The sequence below is a fragment of the Callorhinus ursinus genome, unplaced genomic scaffold, assembly GCF_003265705.2.
Source record: "Callorhinus ursinus isolate GAN/ISIS: 27379988/994484 unplaced genomic scaffold, GSC_fseal_2.0 scaffold2, whole genome shotgun sequence".
Taxonomy (NCBI): Eukaryota; Metazoa; Chordata; class Mammalia; order Carnivora; family Otariidae; genus Callorhinus; species Callorhinus ursinus.
The window spans coordinates 36,329,926-36,344,707 of NW_027397064.1; the positions used below are offsets into that span (position 1 = coordinate 36,329,926).

The following is a 14,782-nucleotide window of genomic DNA, read 5'->3' on the forward strand; positions in this document are numbered from 1 at the left end:
CCACCCCATCCCTCCCACCCCCTTCCACTCCAGCAACCCTCAGTTTGTTTCCTGAGATTTAGAGTCTTTTATGGTTTGTCTCCCTCTCTGGTTTCATCTTGTTTCATTTTTCTCCTCCCTTCCCCTATGATCCTCTGTCTTGTTTCTCAAATTCCTCATATCGGTGAGATCATATGATACTTGTCTTTCTCTGATTGACTTATTTCACTTAGCACAATATCCTCTAGTTCCATCCACGTCGTAGCAAATGGCAAGATTTTGGGTTTTTGATGGCTGCATAATATTCCATTGTGTATATATACACCACATCTTCTTTATCCATTCATCTGTCGATGGACATCTTGGCTCTTTCCACAGTTTGGCTATTGTGGACATTGCTGCTATAAACATTGGGGTGCATGTGCCCCTTCGGATCCCTACATTTGTATCTTTGGGGTAAATACCCAGTAGTGCAATTGCTGGGTCATAGAGTAGCTCTTATTTTCAACTTTTTGAGGAACCTCCATACTGTTTTCCAGAGGGGTTGCACCAGCTTGCATTCCCACCAACAGTGTAGGAGGGTTCCCCTTTCTCCGCATCCCTGCCAACATCTGTCATTTCCTGACTTGTTAATTTTAGCCATTCTGACTGGTGTGAGGTGGTATCTCATTGAGGTTTTGATTTGTATTTACCTGATGCCGAGCGATAGAACAGCAGAATTTATTGGAATTTCCAAACCACCAAAAATTTCAAACCTGTAGTTACCAAAACTCATCTGGAAGTTTGAGGTCAGAAGCCCTTCTATTGGTGTAGGTCTCCAGACATGAACTTCACCGACCATGGAGACGGAAATGTAAAGTGAACAAGTGAAGTGAGCCCAGGTCTAGAGCAATGCGGAGTGGGAGGGTTGTGGCAAATAGGACATGCTACATCTAAAGGGGGAGACGGCTTGTCAGCTCCAGTGATGGAGATCAGGTGGTAATTCATAGTCAGGACTGAAGTCCAGTGCTTCAAGAGAAACTAGAAATCTAGACTTTTTATGTGAAATTTCCTATTTTGAAAACACTGAGTAGGTCAGGAAGAAAAAACATGGGTTTGTGGTTAAATCCTGCTTGCAGGCTACTGTTTATCATCTCCTAAGCATCATGCAAGTGGGGAGAGGGGCAGAGGGAGAGAATCTTCAAACAGACTACCCGCTGAGCACAGGGTCCAACAAGGGGCTCAGTTCCACAACCTCAAGACCATGACCTGAGTTGAAACCAAGAGTTGGATACCCTAACCAACTGAGCCACCCAGGCGCCCCCACTTAGGGTCATTCTTACTATATTTCTCTTAACCGTGAATGTGGAAAAACGTTCACAGACATTTGAAAATGAAGAGGTGATTGGAAATAAAGAGCTGATGATTCTCGTGTTGCTGTGTGTGGCATTTATTAGTGAATTGTACCTACCTTCATCATTCTTGAAGACTTCTAAGTCTTTTTTCCTGAGCTTCTTGTGAATGCTGAAGATTTCCTTGTTTGACCTTGGGGTGGCTTTTTTTTTCCCCTCTCATTTTGATTCCATCAGAGTTCCTCTTCCAGTTACTGTGACTCTATAACAAATCACCCCAACAATTAGTGGCTCAAGACAACAGTCATTATTTAATATCTCTTACTGTTTCTGTGGATCAGGAATTCAGGAAGGGCTGAACTTAGTGGTTCCGATAAAGGTATCCTCTGAGATTACAGTCAATGTTTGGGGCTGGCATAATCTCAAAGTCTTCTCTACTCATATGTCAGTTACCTGGGTTGTAAGATTTATTTTATTATTTTTTTAAAGATTTTATTTATTTATTTACTTGACAGAGAGAGAGAGAGAGCGAGAGAGGGAACGCAAGCAGGGGGAGTGGGAGAGGGAGCAGCAGGCTTCCCACAGAGCAGGGAGCCCGATGTGGGGCTCGATCCCAGGACCCTGGGATCATGACCTGAGCTGACGACAGATGCTTAATGACAGCCACTCAGGCGCCCCTGGGTTGTAAGATTTAAATAGCTTCTATGGGGCTTCTTTATCTGGTTTTCTTCAGCATGGTGGTTTCAGTGTAGTTGGATATCATACATGGTGGCTCAGGGATCCAAAAGCATCTCCAGGACAGAGTGGTAGAGAGCCAGAAGGAGAATGAGTGAGAGAGAGACAGTATCGCTCTTAATGATCTAACCTTGAAGGTCCCACAGGGTCACTCCAGAGCGGAAAAGTAGACTCCATCTTTCAAAGGGAAGGGTGTCAAAGAATTTGTAGACATATTTCAAAACCACCCAGTTCCATAGGAAGATGTAGAAAGCCAGTGATTCCATAGCCTTCTGTAAGATGGACTTCCATGGAGAACCACATGTAGGCAAGGGGCAGACCCTTATCTTGTAGAGGAGCAAACCAAACCACAGGGCAGTAACTGGTTTGTACCAAAGATACAGCTCTGGTCAGTGGAAGAAGCAGGCTCATAAATCGGGATTCCTGATTTAAAAAACAAGAAATGTTTACCCCACCATGCTGTCTTCCAGGGCAGGGCAAAGCTCCACCCCCGCCCCCCCAAGGCTATTCAGCATGGAGCAAAAGCTTGGTAGGAACTGGTTAAGGTAGAAGACAATATCCCTTCTGCCTTCTAACACCAGCATTGCTGTGGAAGTTGATACCAACCTATCACCAGATAGGACTCTGTGTTTAGGTCCCACATAAGAAAGTCTCCTCACAAAGTATGTGTGTGCATGTGTGTATGTTTAGGAATCAGTGGCAGTGTGAAGGCTTACTATTGTTACGACCCATTATGAGCCTGCATTCCAAAATGTACTTAAGACACAGCTGTCTTTAATTGGTTTTCTCTATGAAAACCGCATGTCATAATTGGACATATGAACGTTTATTACACAGTTATTATAATCTTAATAACTTTACTGTTTTAAAGTGCTTTGAGGAGTTATCTTTAATCCCATAGCATAAGTAACTCTGAGAATGATTATCCTGTAACATTGTCTTTCTCTGTAAGTAATATATTGTGTATTATTTTCATTGTTCAGGAAAGCCATTTCAGGGCCGTTATTTCTGTTATCCAATGAAAAGGTTTTCTGTCCACAAGAAGGTTTTCGAAGTTCTATCTGATAATGAAATTACCTCTTTGATTGTATCAAAGCTTGCCCTGTGTGATTGACAAAGAGATGATTATTCTTGGCAATTTTAAGACATTTGAAAGTAGGTAGGGGAGGTATCCATTGATCTTAATTTGTAGTGTCAGTTGAAAAAGCCAGATTATCAATATAAATTGGTAGAAATGTCATCGTTTGCTCTCAGGAAAGGACCTGAGTGGGTTTATAACACAGATGGGATGAAAATACTTCTCATTACCCTGAATGATTGTGGTTGGACGGAAAGTTCTGTATATGTCCATTTTGGAATACATCCTAAGATTCCTCTTGGGTGTGGTTCAGCTAAGCAGAGATATCAACATTTTTGTCCTGCCCCCTCCCATTCAAACAAAAGAGAATCCTGGGCTCCCCCCTAGGACTAGCACCGTAGAGCCAGACCACTGCAGCCATCTTAGCCTGACTGCTGGCTCACAGAACTGCGAATAGATTTGGGAGTGGCGGAGACCACCCATAATGGCATTTACTACATGTTTATCACATGCCAGAAATGCCATTTAATTATTTTTTTTCTTTCAGTTATATTGAAATATACTTGACATACAACATACAAAGTTAAGCTGTACAGCATAACGGAGGCACCTGGGTGGCTCAGTCAGTTGAGCGCCCAACTCTTGATTTCCACTCAGGTCATGATCTCGGGTCTTGAGATGGAGCCCTGCATCAGACTCCATTCTCAGCAGGGAGTCTACTAGAGATTCTCTCTCTCCCTCTCCCTCTGACCCTCCCCCCACTCACACTCTTTCTCTCTCCAAAATAAAGAAATCTTTTAAAAAAAACCTTGAAAAAAAGATGTACAGCATCATGACTTGACTTACATATATTGTTAAATGATTACCATAGTAAGTTTAGTGAACATCCATTACCTCATGTGGACACACACAAAAAAAAATTAGAAAAGAAAAAGAGGGGCGCCTAGGTGGCTCAGTCAGTTAAGTGTCCAACTCTTTATTTCGGCTCAAGCTGTGATCTCAGGTTCATGAGACTGAGCCCTGTGTCATGCTCCACACTCAGCATGGAATCTGCTTGGGATTCTCTCTCTCCCTCTCTCTCTCCTTCTGCCCCTAACCCCCCCTCAAATAAATAAATAAAATCTTAAGAAAAAAAAGAAAAGGAAGTGGTTTTTTTCTTGTGAGGAGAATAGGGCTTGTTCTTGATACAAGAAGTTGGGTTTTTGGGGAACACCTTTTCTAACTTATACTCCCTTTCTCTCTTTCTCGTACCACCATACCCTCATATTCCTTAAAACTCCCATTCTTCGGGTGCTAGGCTTTCGGAAAGCAAACTAATTAACCGGTATGCATTAGGAGGTGCATTTCTCAGACTCACCACTGCCATGCCAGTCTGCTCCCTCATCTTACCACACAAACACCCCTGTCTTCCTGGGGGATCATCCTTTTAACAGACTGGTCCTGACTCTGCTGGAATTATACCAGTGAAAGACCTGTTTCTAGTAGCTCTGAATGGCTTCCTGGAGCCTCCAAGCAGGAGTTATGCAGGGAGTCATTTCTTTATGTCACATTCCCTAGCCTATTTCTGGCCTGTGGAAGGAATAGAGTAAGTGAGTATTTGTAGCCCCTGAGCCTTCCCTGCAACACCAGGGCCTTTGTCCTTTGGGAGTTGGTGTGGAATTGAGGAGGATAGGTGGCCTTCAGAGCCAGCTGATTTGTAAGGCTGGTAAAATTTGTCTTTTGCCTCTCTTCCCATCTAGTTGAGCAATTACTGTGATTATGCATATCATTAAATACGTATCATTAATTTTGATGCAGATTTTATTTGACTCTGACATTTAACTTGGTATGGGTTTACTTGGCATTCATGGTCTGTGGCTCCTGTCTGTGATCGTAAGCTTAGAATTTATAAACCATGCTTTGTGTTCAGTCTATTTTGCTATAATCAAAAAGGAACAGAAATTATTTTAGTTGTTTTCACTCTACTTCCTTATATAAATTTATATTGAGTTCCTTCCATGAGCAAACAACTTCCAGAAAGTAGTATGAACTTCTTAGCCATGATAGAATAGCCAAGGTCCAGGATTCTGCCAAGTCTGCCTACTTAGGCCAGTGTTCTCAGCTGGTTGTGATAAAAAACGTATGTACTGTGGGTGCAAGCAAAAATTTCCCCACAACTATATGCTGAGAGCTGTGATAAGTCATATTCAATTGGGCTGAAAATATCAAAGCAGAATGACTTGACTAATAAAGCATCTCATGTCTGAATTAAACTTATGTCTGAGTGGAGGAAGGGAGTTGGCGAAGGAGAGCCCTATGTCTCCCCTTTCCTCTATCTGGAATGCATTCTTACTGGCTCTGAAGGGGAAAATTACAGAATCATGCCCCTATTTGGAATTTGTGAGTTTATACTGGCGTGCTCTTTTTCTCTTACAATATTAAAGATTTGTCTGTGAACATAAAGATCTTTGTGGCTTTGTTATTGAAATGGAAAAATGTATGTGCCAATATAGTTACGTAAATTGCCTGCAGAAATTTAGAAAGATTGTTTGAAAACTCTAGGCCTGTGATTAAGTTCAGTCCGAGATTATACCATGCCAAATTACTTGGAATTTGGCTGCTTCCCTGGGACCTTCTCCTCCTTTCTCTGTTATGAACTAACTTGAACTCAACTGTGAGAGTCCATAGGGGTGACAGATGCCCCTGCCTGTCTATCCTAGGAGTTTCTACGATTCTCTGGAGATAACTATATCTGGGCAACTGAACACTGAAATTATGCTGCTTTCAAATAAACTACTCAGTGTTTTGAGTTGTTTCTTGTGTTTATCACAGGACCTTAGAAAACCATTATCATGTGGCTCTGTAGAATACTTAACATTGGCAAGGTCTAATTAAGCTTCTCAAGACTAAGAAAGAAGGGTATAGAAGAAGAGTTAAAAAGAGTAGTGTTTCTAAGCAGTTACCTGAATATGAGAAGATGAAAAACCAGCAGATTTGAACTCCAGTGATGACTTTTTTTTCTGTCCCCAGAGGTGCTTCTCAGAGATGGACCTGGAGGTGTATATGACCTCCCAGCGGGCAGACTTTCAATGGGCAGACGAAATCTTAACAATGCTCATCTTATTTTTTCTTCTAATTTAGTTGAAAAGAAACATAAAATCTTACGGGGAACTCTCATTAAGGAAGGGAGTAGAGGGGTGGGCACAGATCTTTTCATTCCACTGGCAGCCTGCTAGGCTAGGAATATAAATACAAGCCACAAAATTTAAATCAGCATGTGACATGAATCTATGTTCAGAAGAGTGGAATAGACAGTATTTTATGACAAAGTGTTTTCATTTATTTCTTATAGCCGCAAGGTTTTTTTTTTTTTTTTTTTGTCTTTCCTGTGAATGAATTTGGCAACTGATGAAGGAATCATTCAGCGGGGCGTATTTAAATAAACAATTTCAGTTTCACATTTGTTGACAGCCCAGGACAGTGGGGGCCAATGCCTTCATGTTTCAAAGTGGAATACTAACATTTCAACCCGCAGCCCCCTTACCCATTTAAGAACTTGGAGATCTGAGGGCAAATGTCTTTGGGCACAGCGCTGCTATAAATCCCACTACCGCTCCCCTCCCGCCATAGCAGGTTATAAGGATGATTTCTCCTGACCCCAAGCGCAGTGACAGAAGCTCCAAGGAGATTTTTTGGCTACCTCATATGTGTCCCATGCAATTTAGGGGCCAGGTAAACTGGCATACAATTAATCTAAAGACTATATAGCTCTGACCAGAGCTTGCTTGCCAAAAATTAAATAAAAAGAGGTCTGTGTTTGAGAAATACTCCATCCCCACCAGTGATGGGTCAAAAGTATACATTTCCCAATGTCCAAATGTGAACCAAGGGCCAGAGCTGGCCTGGACTTCTCCTGGGTCCTATTCAAGAGTGAGGAGACCCAGGATGCTTGGGGTGGGGCCAGGAGGGGGGCTTGTGGAGCGGGGAGAGAATGTGAGCTACTAGCAGAGAGGTACATTCACATAGGGAGACGGAACTGTAGGTGAGAGGTCCCAGTGTTGGGGGGGGTTGCTCAGAACCTACCTAAGCATCCCAGATAGAGAAGGTCACTGCCAGAAGGGTGCCAGTGAGACCATTGTCCATGTCCCCTTCTGTGTCTTGTCTTCCCCTGTCTCTCCCAGGCCTGGAAGAGGCAGAGGCAGACAATGAGGAGAAAGGAGGAAGCCCTAGGCTGGGGACAGAGAAGTCAGCCTTGTCTCCTTCCTTCCCCACTGCAGGCGTTTGGGAGGCAGAGAGAGGCTTCAACATTAAACAGCATTCAGAGTTTGTGATTACTGTGCTGGAGCAGATGTACTACCTACTGATAAGAAGTTATACTTGTAACTACAAGTGCCCAGAGAACTTTTTATTATTAGCTGGAGATTTTATCTGAGGTGGCAGGAAAAGAAGTAGTCTCCTAAAGGAGATTAGACCCGGTATTGGGAAAAGCAGAATAAAGTTAGTGTGCGATTGTACCCCATGACTCATCGGTTCAGTACAAACTCACACACTTAGAATCATTGTTTTAGGAAAGGCTAATGCCAAGCTCGAAGGAAGAATAAACTATTATCCTTTACTTATATGTGGATTTAAGACAGAGGTTCTAGTAATGCCAGGCACTTGTCAGGTACCCAAAATTGTTGAACAAATGAAATACACCTATGAATGATTAAGCCTGACTTAGTGATAAAACTTAAATGCTAGTTTATACTATTATGGTGACTGTCCTGTTAGGAAGGTATTTTATAGAAGAGACACAGGTGAGAGAAGAAATGAAAATTTACTTTTCTGTGGTTTGGCCTTTTCTTTAGATTTGATTACTTCCCAGCACCAACTCGTTTTATTGCAATATCCCCTCCATTTTTTTGTTCCTCAAGATCTGAAAACCTATACTAATGTATCAAACTGATAAGAAGACATCCACCAAATTAAAATTACATACACTCACCCCCCCACACACACACATACACACATTTTCTGTAATTTCTTCCAGGTGGATAGTGAGCACTAGGGGCCTCAAAGAAGGGGAAATATTGCTCTTGGTATGGGAGCTTCTAAGGCTCAATGATGTAGGAGAAAGGAAGATTTCTTAAAGAGAATATATTTTAAAATCCTAAAAAAATTTAATCTGGCCTTTCTTCCCTCCCTCCTTTTTTCCTTCCTTCTTTCTTTCCTTCCTTCCTATTCAGTTAAAAACCCATTGGGCAGGACTGAATGGGGCAGGAGGGTAGTATAATTTGGCTGGAGCCCAAGGAGAAGATGCTGGGAAGGCAGCCCAGTAAAGATTGGAACCCATTGAAGGAGAGTGTCCTAAATGTATACGCACCAAACAACAGAACTGTAATTTATGTGAAACCAAAACCAATTGAACTGAAAAGAGAAATTCACAATTATAGAGACTCTAGCACTTCTGTCTCAATAATTGATAGAACAACTAGACAGAAAATCATCAATCATATAGAAAAGCTCAATAATACTATCAACCAGGATGATCTAACTGACATTTATACAACACTCTACCCAATAAAAACAGAATGAATATTTTTTAAGTGCCCATGGAACATTCACCAAAATATCCTGAACCATTGAACAAACCTCAGCAAATGTAAACAAATTTAAATCATATAGAGTTATGTTCTCCTACCACAATGGAATAAAGCTAGAAATCGGTAACAGAAACATACCAGGAAAAATTGCCAATGCTTGGTAATCAGATAACAGACTTCTGAATAATCCATGGTCAAAGAAAATCATCTCAAGGGAATTCCAAAAAAATACATTGAACTGAATGTAAAGAAAAATGCAACAAATCAAAATTTGGGGATACAGTTAAATTAGCACAGATGAAAATTTATAGCTCTAAATGCTTACAGTAGAAAAGAGGAAAAGTCTCAGGTCAATCTAAGTTTCAATGCCTCAGTCTAGAAAAAGAAGAACAAAATAAAGCCCAAATAAGCAGAAACAGGGAATAATAGAGATGGGAGCAGAAATAAAATTGAAAACAGAAAAATAATGGAGAAAATCAATTTTTAAAAATCTGGTTCTTCTGAAAATATTAATAAATTGACAAACCTCTACTGAGACTGACCCAAAGAGAGAGAGAAAAAGATAGAGAGAGAGCATGCATGAGGGAAGGCACAAATTCCCAGTATCCGGAGTGAAATGGGATGTTACTAGAGACCTTTCAGACATCAGAAGGATAATAAAGGAATATTGTGAATAGCTCTGCACACATAAATTTGACAACTTAGGTAAGATGGATCAATTAATCATAAAACACAAATTACCACAGTTTACCCAATATAACGTGGATCATTTGAATAGCCCTATAACTACTTAGAATATTGGATTTTAGGGACGCCTGGGTGACTCAATCATTAAGCATCTGCCTTCGGCTTGGGTCATGAGCCCAGGGTCTTGGGATTGAGTCCCACATCGAGCCTGCTTCTCCCTCTGCCTGCCACTCCCCCTGCTTGTGGTGCTTTCTCTCTCTTTGACAAATAAATTTAAAAATCTTAAAAAAAAGAAAGAAAGAAAATTGGATTTTAAAACTCTCCCAAAAGAAGTATCCAGGTCCTGATTTCACTGGCGAATTCTAACATTTAAAGAATTAATACCAATTCTGCAAAATGTTTTTTGTAAGAATGGAAGAGAAGGGAACACCATACAGTTCATTTATGAAGCTAATACCCTGACACCAAAACCAAACAAAGACAGAGAAATATAAACCAATACCTCTCATGAATATAGATGCAAAAATCCATAAAATATTAAAAAATAGAATTCAGTAACATATACAAAGAATTATATATCATAACCAAGTGGGATCATCATAGGGAAAGCCTATTTTGATAATTGAAAATCAATGTAATTCACCATATTAATAGGCTAAAGAAGGAAAATCACAAAAAAAGAAAAAAATCACATGATTATGTCAAACAACATGGGAAATTATGACAAAACAACACCTTGAATAGATTCAACATCTTGAATAGATTTTTTTAAAAAACTCTCAGAAAAATAGGAATAGAGGAGAGGTTTCTCAATTTGATAAAAAGCATCTAACAACTTCATAAAGAATAGCTAACATTGTACTTAGTGGTAAAAGACTGAGTGCTTTTCCCCTAAACCTGGGAACAAGGCAAGGATGTCTGCTTTCACCACTCTTATTCAGCATGGTGCTGAAAGTGCTAGCCAGATCAAAAAGAAGCAAGAAAAGGAAATAAAAGGCATAAAGATCAGAAGGGGAAAAGTAAAACTCCCTATTTGCGGATAACATGATTGTCTACATAGGAAATCCCAAGGAATCAAGAAAAAAACTCCTAGAACTCATAGTATAGCAAGGTCACAGGATACAAAATAAGCATAACAAAAATCAGTTGCATTGTTATATAGGAGGAATGAACACATGACATCAAATTAAAGATATAATAACATTTACAAATGCCAAAAAAATGAAATATGGGACTCGTCTGCTGAAAAGTACTAAATGCTGATGGAAGAAATCAAGGAAGATCTGAAAAATGAGAGACACTCTGAACTTTGTGGCACCAGAGTTCATGGAACAAACAATGATAAAAAGTCATCAGAGCTTCATTCCTTGAAAGAACCAATCCCTCAAACAAAACAAAACCCTACTTCTTTCAGAGCCTTTCAGGGTGCCTGGGTGGCTCAGTCAGTTAAGCATCCGACTCTTGATTTTGGTTCAGGTCATGATCTCAGGGTCATCACATTGAGCCCTGTGTCAGGCTCTGTGCTGGGCTTAGAGTCTGCCTAAGATTATCTCTCTCCCTCTGCCCCTCTTCCCACCTCTTTCTCTCTCTCTCTCCTCCCTCCCTCTCTTAAAAAAAAAAAAAGCCTTTTCATGGAGGAGAAATTTAACAGCTCTATTTTTAGTAAATTCATAATAATGAACATTTATTGCAAGCATGTTGGCCTAGGCCCTGTGCCTGCATTTTCTCATTTAATTCTCACAACAACACTGTGAAGGAACCCCCATTTTTATCTATATTTCACATTGTGCATACCCTAAAGTACAAAGAAATTGAATAACTTGCCCTGGGTCATACAGCTGGTGTGATGTAGAACCAGGACTCAAACCATAATGTTTATCTGACTCTCAGTTTCAAGCTTTTAACCATTATGTGGTACTGTCTGGAAGACTGGCAAATTCCACACTCTGAAAGATAGATAAAGCTGTCTCAGAACACCTAAATTCCACATCAACCAAGACATGACATCCAACGAGGACATCACTGAGATGTGCACACAGTCTTAGGTTTTGTCAAAGGAAAGCGGGAGAACCTTGGACAGTACTAATAACAGTTATGTCTATGTCATTTTTGGAAAGCCTTGTCTTCACTGCAAGGGTGCCCTTCCTTCTGTCAGGAGAGCAGAACTACCTTATAGCATGACCCACCTAGTGAGAAGTAAAATGACCCCCAGCTATAGCTCTCAAGTACATCCCACTGCAGTGCTGGCCCCAGGACCTTACCATGTATTTTCATAAAAGCACTCTTACTTGGACCCAGCCTTCCTCCTGGAATCTCTGTTAGGTATCTTTGTAACAGCTGCCGTCAGCCTGGCCTCACTCTCCTTTTAGGGACAGCTGCCCGGGATGACCCCTTCCAGCCTGGGGGGTTTGGGGGGACAGAGGGAGGAGTGACTTCCCCAGCAAGATTGTTTCACCAAAGACGCCTTAGCTTAGCAGCTGCCAAAGACTTGTCATTTGTGAAGTCTAGATCAGGTCCCTATAATAATCACTTCTCGTGTTGATCCTCACTCAGGAACAGAAAATGTAGAAGCCTGAGCATTGTGTAGTCAGGATAAGAGCTGACAAACCCCTGTGCCTTCAGGTCATAAGGTTACGATAGTCACAAAGAACAAAGAGCCTTTCTAAGATTCCAAAGGGGGGTGTAGGGGCTCAGCCATCTGTAGCAGCTGAAAGGGATGTTTGGAAAAACCAAATCGCTGAGCAATAACTGAGATTTATTTTCTTGTATGAGCAGTTACTTATAAGCTAAGTGGTAACATCACTGGATTTAAACTCTGTGCCATTCAGCACTTGGGAAGTAGTTTTGTTAATACTAAACAATAAAATTCACTTGGTGACTGGGAAGGCAATTTAATACGGTCACAACTTAGAATTTTTTCCTAGGGAAAATTTGTAGCTTTTTTTTTTTTAAAAGATTTTATTTATTTATTTAAGAGAGAGAGAAAGTGAGTGAGAGAGAGAGCACGAGCGGGGTGGAGGGGCAGAGGGAGAGGGAGAAGCAGACTTCCCGCTGAGCAGGGAGCCCCGATGCGGGGCTCAATCCCAGGACCCCAGGATCGTGTCCTGAGCCAAAGGCTTAACTGACTGAGCCACCCAGTGCCCCCCAAATTTGTAAGTTTTCCAAACACATGATTATTTTACACAAAAATTATATTTTTTATTCCATAAAGGTTTTTTAGTTAATAGCAATCTTCTTTGCATCTCCAGTTCCTCACATTGATGTGAGACAAACTGTATAGAGAAATAATCCAAAGCAATCATTTTGGACAAGTAACATGTTTTTGGTATCATTCTCTCTTTAAAAATATGTGTAAGTGTAAGAAATATTATAGTAAAGATGATACATAATTAGTATTTCCTGCATGCTGGTCTTTTTAAGGCTTTATAATAGTCCTAACAGTTGGTGAGGTTGGAGATCAGGGTCAACACATCAACTTTTACAAGTTCATAAATGCTATTAGTCCTCCTTATCAGTCATATGAGACTGATAAGCAAGAATGTTACTATTTTACAGTGAAAAGTCCAAGGGATTCATGTCATTTGCTATAGCTATGTTCCCTTCCAAATAGGGATCCAGTTTTTACAAACTGAATAAAGATCAGTGGTCTTCTTCCTGAGTTTAAAATTAAAATCAAGGAATTGAGTAGAAGTCAATGAGCCCAAACTCTGGTGACCTCATGTATTCTCCTGTACTGCAGACCCAGGGCCTTGTCAATCAGAATACTCTCTGTAACCTGTCCGGGAGTTAGAGAAGCCCTTACCACCAGTGCTATTTTTTCCTAGATTCCAGGAAAAGCGATCTGGCAGTCCACTGGGACAACTTCCAAGGTGTGACTTTTCTTACATTAGCTACCTTTCGGATGGTTGCTTTCGGGAGATATGGAGTAAATTATGGGGCAATGTGCTAAGAACCACAGCTGACATACCTATATATTGGGCCGTGGATATTATTTTCAAGGAGATTGTAATCTGTGGGGGTATGGGAATATGGGAGGTAAAATATATACTATATAAATATTGGCTCAAAACCTCACTCACATTTCCTAGCTCCCCATATGTTAATAATAGAATTAAAATAATCATCCCCAAATTATTTCTCTGGCCCTAGCTCCTCCCATTCTATCCAAGCTTTGGCTCCAATTCATTCTGAAAAGCCTTCGACATGTTTCACGTGAGCTCAGTGCACTTCTCTTGGCTACTACAGGACATCCACTATTTTCCTTCCCTCCTGTTCATGCCTGCTATGGTGGTACTTGCCGTTAGCTTCCAAAAAGCCATTGAGACCCAGATGTCCACGAAAGACACTTCCCCCACCACCGTCTGCCAGTGTTGGGGCAGAGAGGCTGCCAGCGCTGTGCCCAATGCATGGAGTCTGCACTCAAGCACTCGCCCAATCAGTGCGGCTGATCATTTCTTTCAATCTACCCCCTACAACTCATGGCCCGAGCCTATGGGGGCTGGGCCAGAGGACGGGCCGTTGGTAGAGTTGAAAGTTCAAGGGCTTCCATGTCACACAGGCCTGGGTGGGAATGCCAGCTCTGCTGTTACCTACCTGCAAAGTCTTTAAGCATCTTCCTTCATTTCTATGCGTCTTCATATCTTGCCTCATCTGTCAAATAGGGATTAGGTTGCTCTGAGGATTAAATGGAATAATGTAAGTAAAGTGTCTAGCACAGTGCCTGGCATATGATGGGTATAAGTAGCAGCTATTACTGTATCTTTGCTTAATATATCTTAAACGCTTCCTCCGATCTGGCAGGCATTGCGCTGTGTGCCAAACCTAAAAGATGAAGAAGCTGCTGTATCCGGGAGTTTAGTATCCAGTAATGGGAATCTGCATGGAAAAATGTGACAAAGTACTATCATTGCTCTGTTAGAATTCTGTATTTCTGTTATTCTTATCCTTACCCGAGATAAAATATTGTGGTCCAGAAGAGGCACAGGGGATTTGCTGTGGGAGTTCAGAGGAAGGCACATCCCCTTCTGGGTTCAGTGGCTAATGAGAGATTCACTGACACTTGTCAGCAGAGTGTGTTTGCTGTGTTTGTCTCTAGTTTTCTTCTTTCAGCCCCCCACCATGTGTGTGATTGGGAATAGGAGACCAAACCTGAAATGAATTGAATGATGGAGAATGCGGGTAGATGTTTAGAGTTGCTTTGATAGACTGATCAACACCTCACTTTCAAAATATCAGAGAACCTGCTTTCAAAAGGTTTCTTTCCTTTTGATGGTATTTGTATTACCCACTGGATAGAAAAGATATAACTCATATATACATTGGAGTAGGAAAATGGATGCTGGATCTCAGATTGTGCTCCTGAATCCCACCACCATCTGGGATCAGCCATTCATAAAAGATTAAATGCG

General features: G+C 41.1%; 1 protein-coding gene across 8 annotated transcripts in view; it reads left to right on the plus strand.

Moving 5' to 3' along the window:
- ANKRD44 (ankyrin repeat domain 44) overlaps positions 1 to 14,782 on the plus strand; it is a 321,875-nt gene that overhangs the window by 229,613 nt on the left and 77,480 nt on the right. The window lies entirely within an intron of this gene.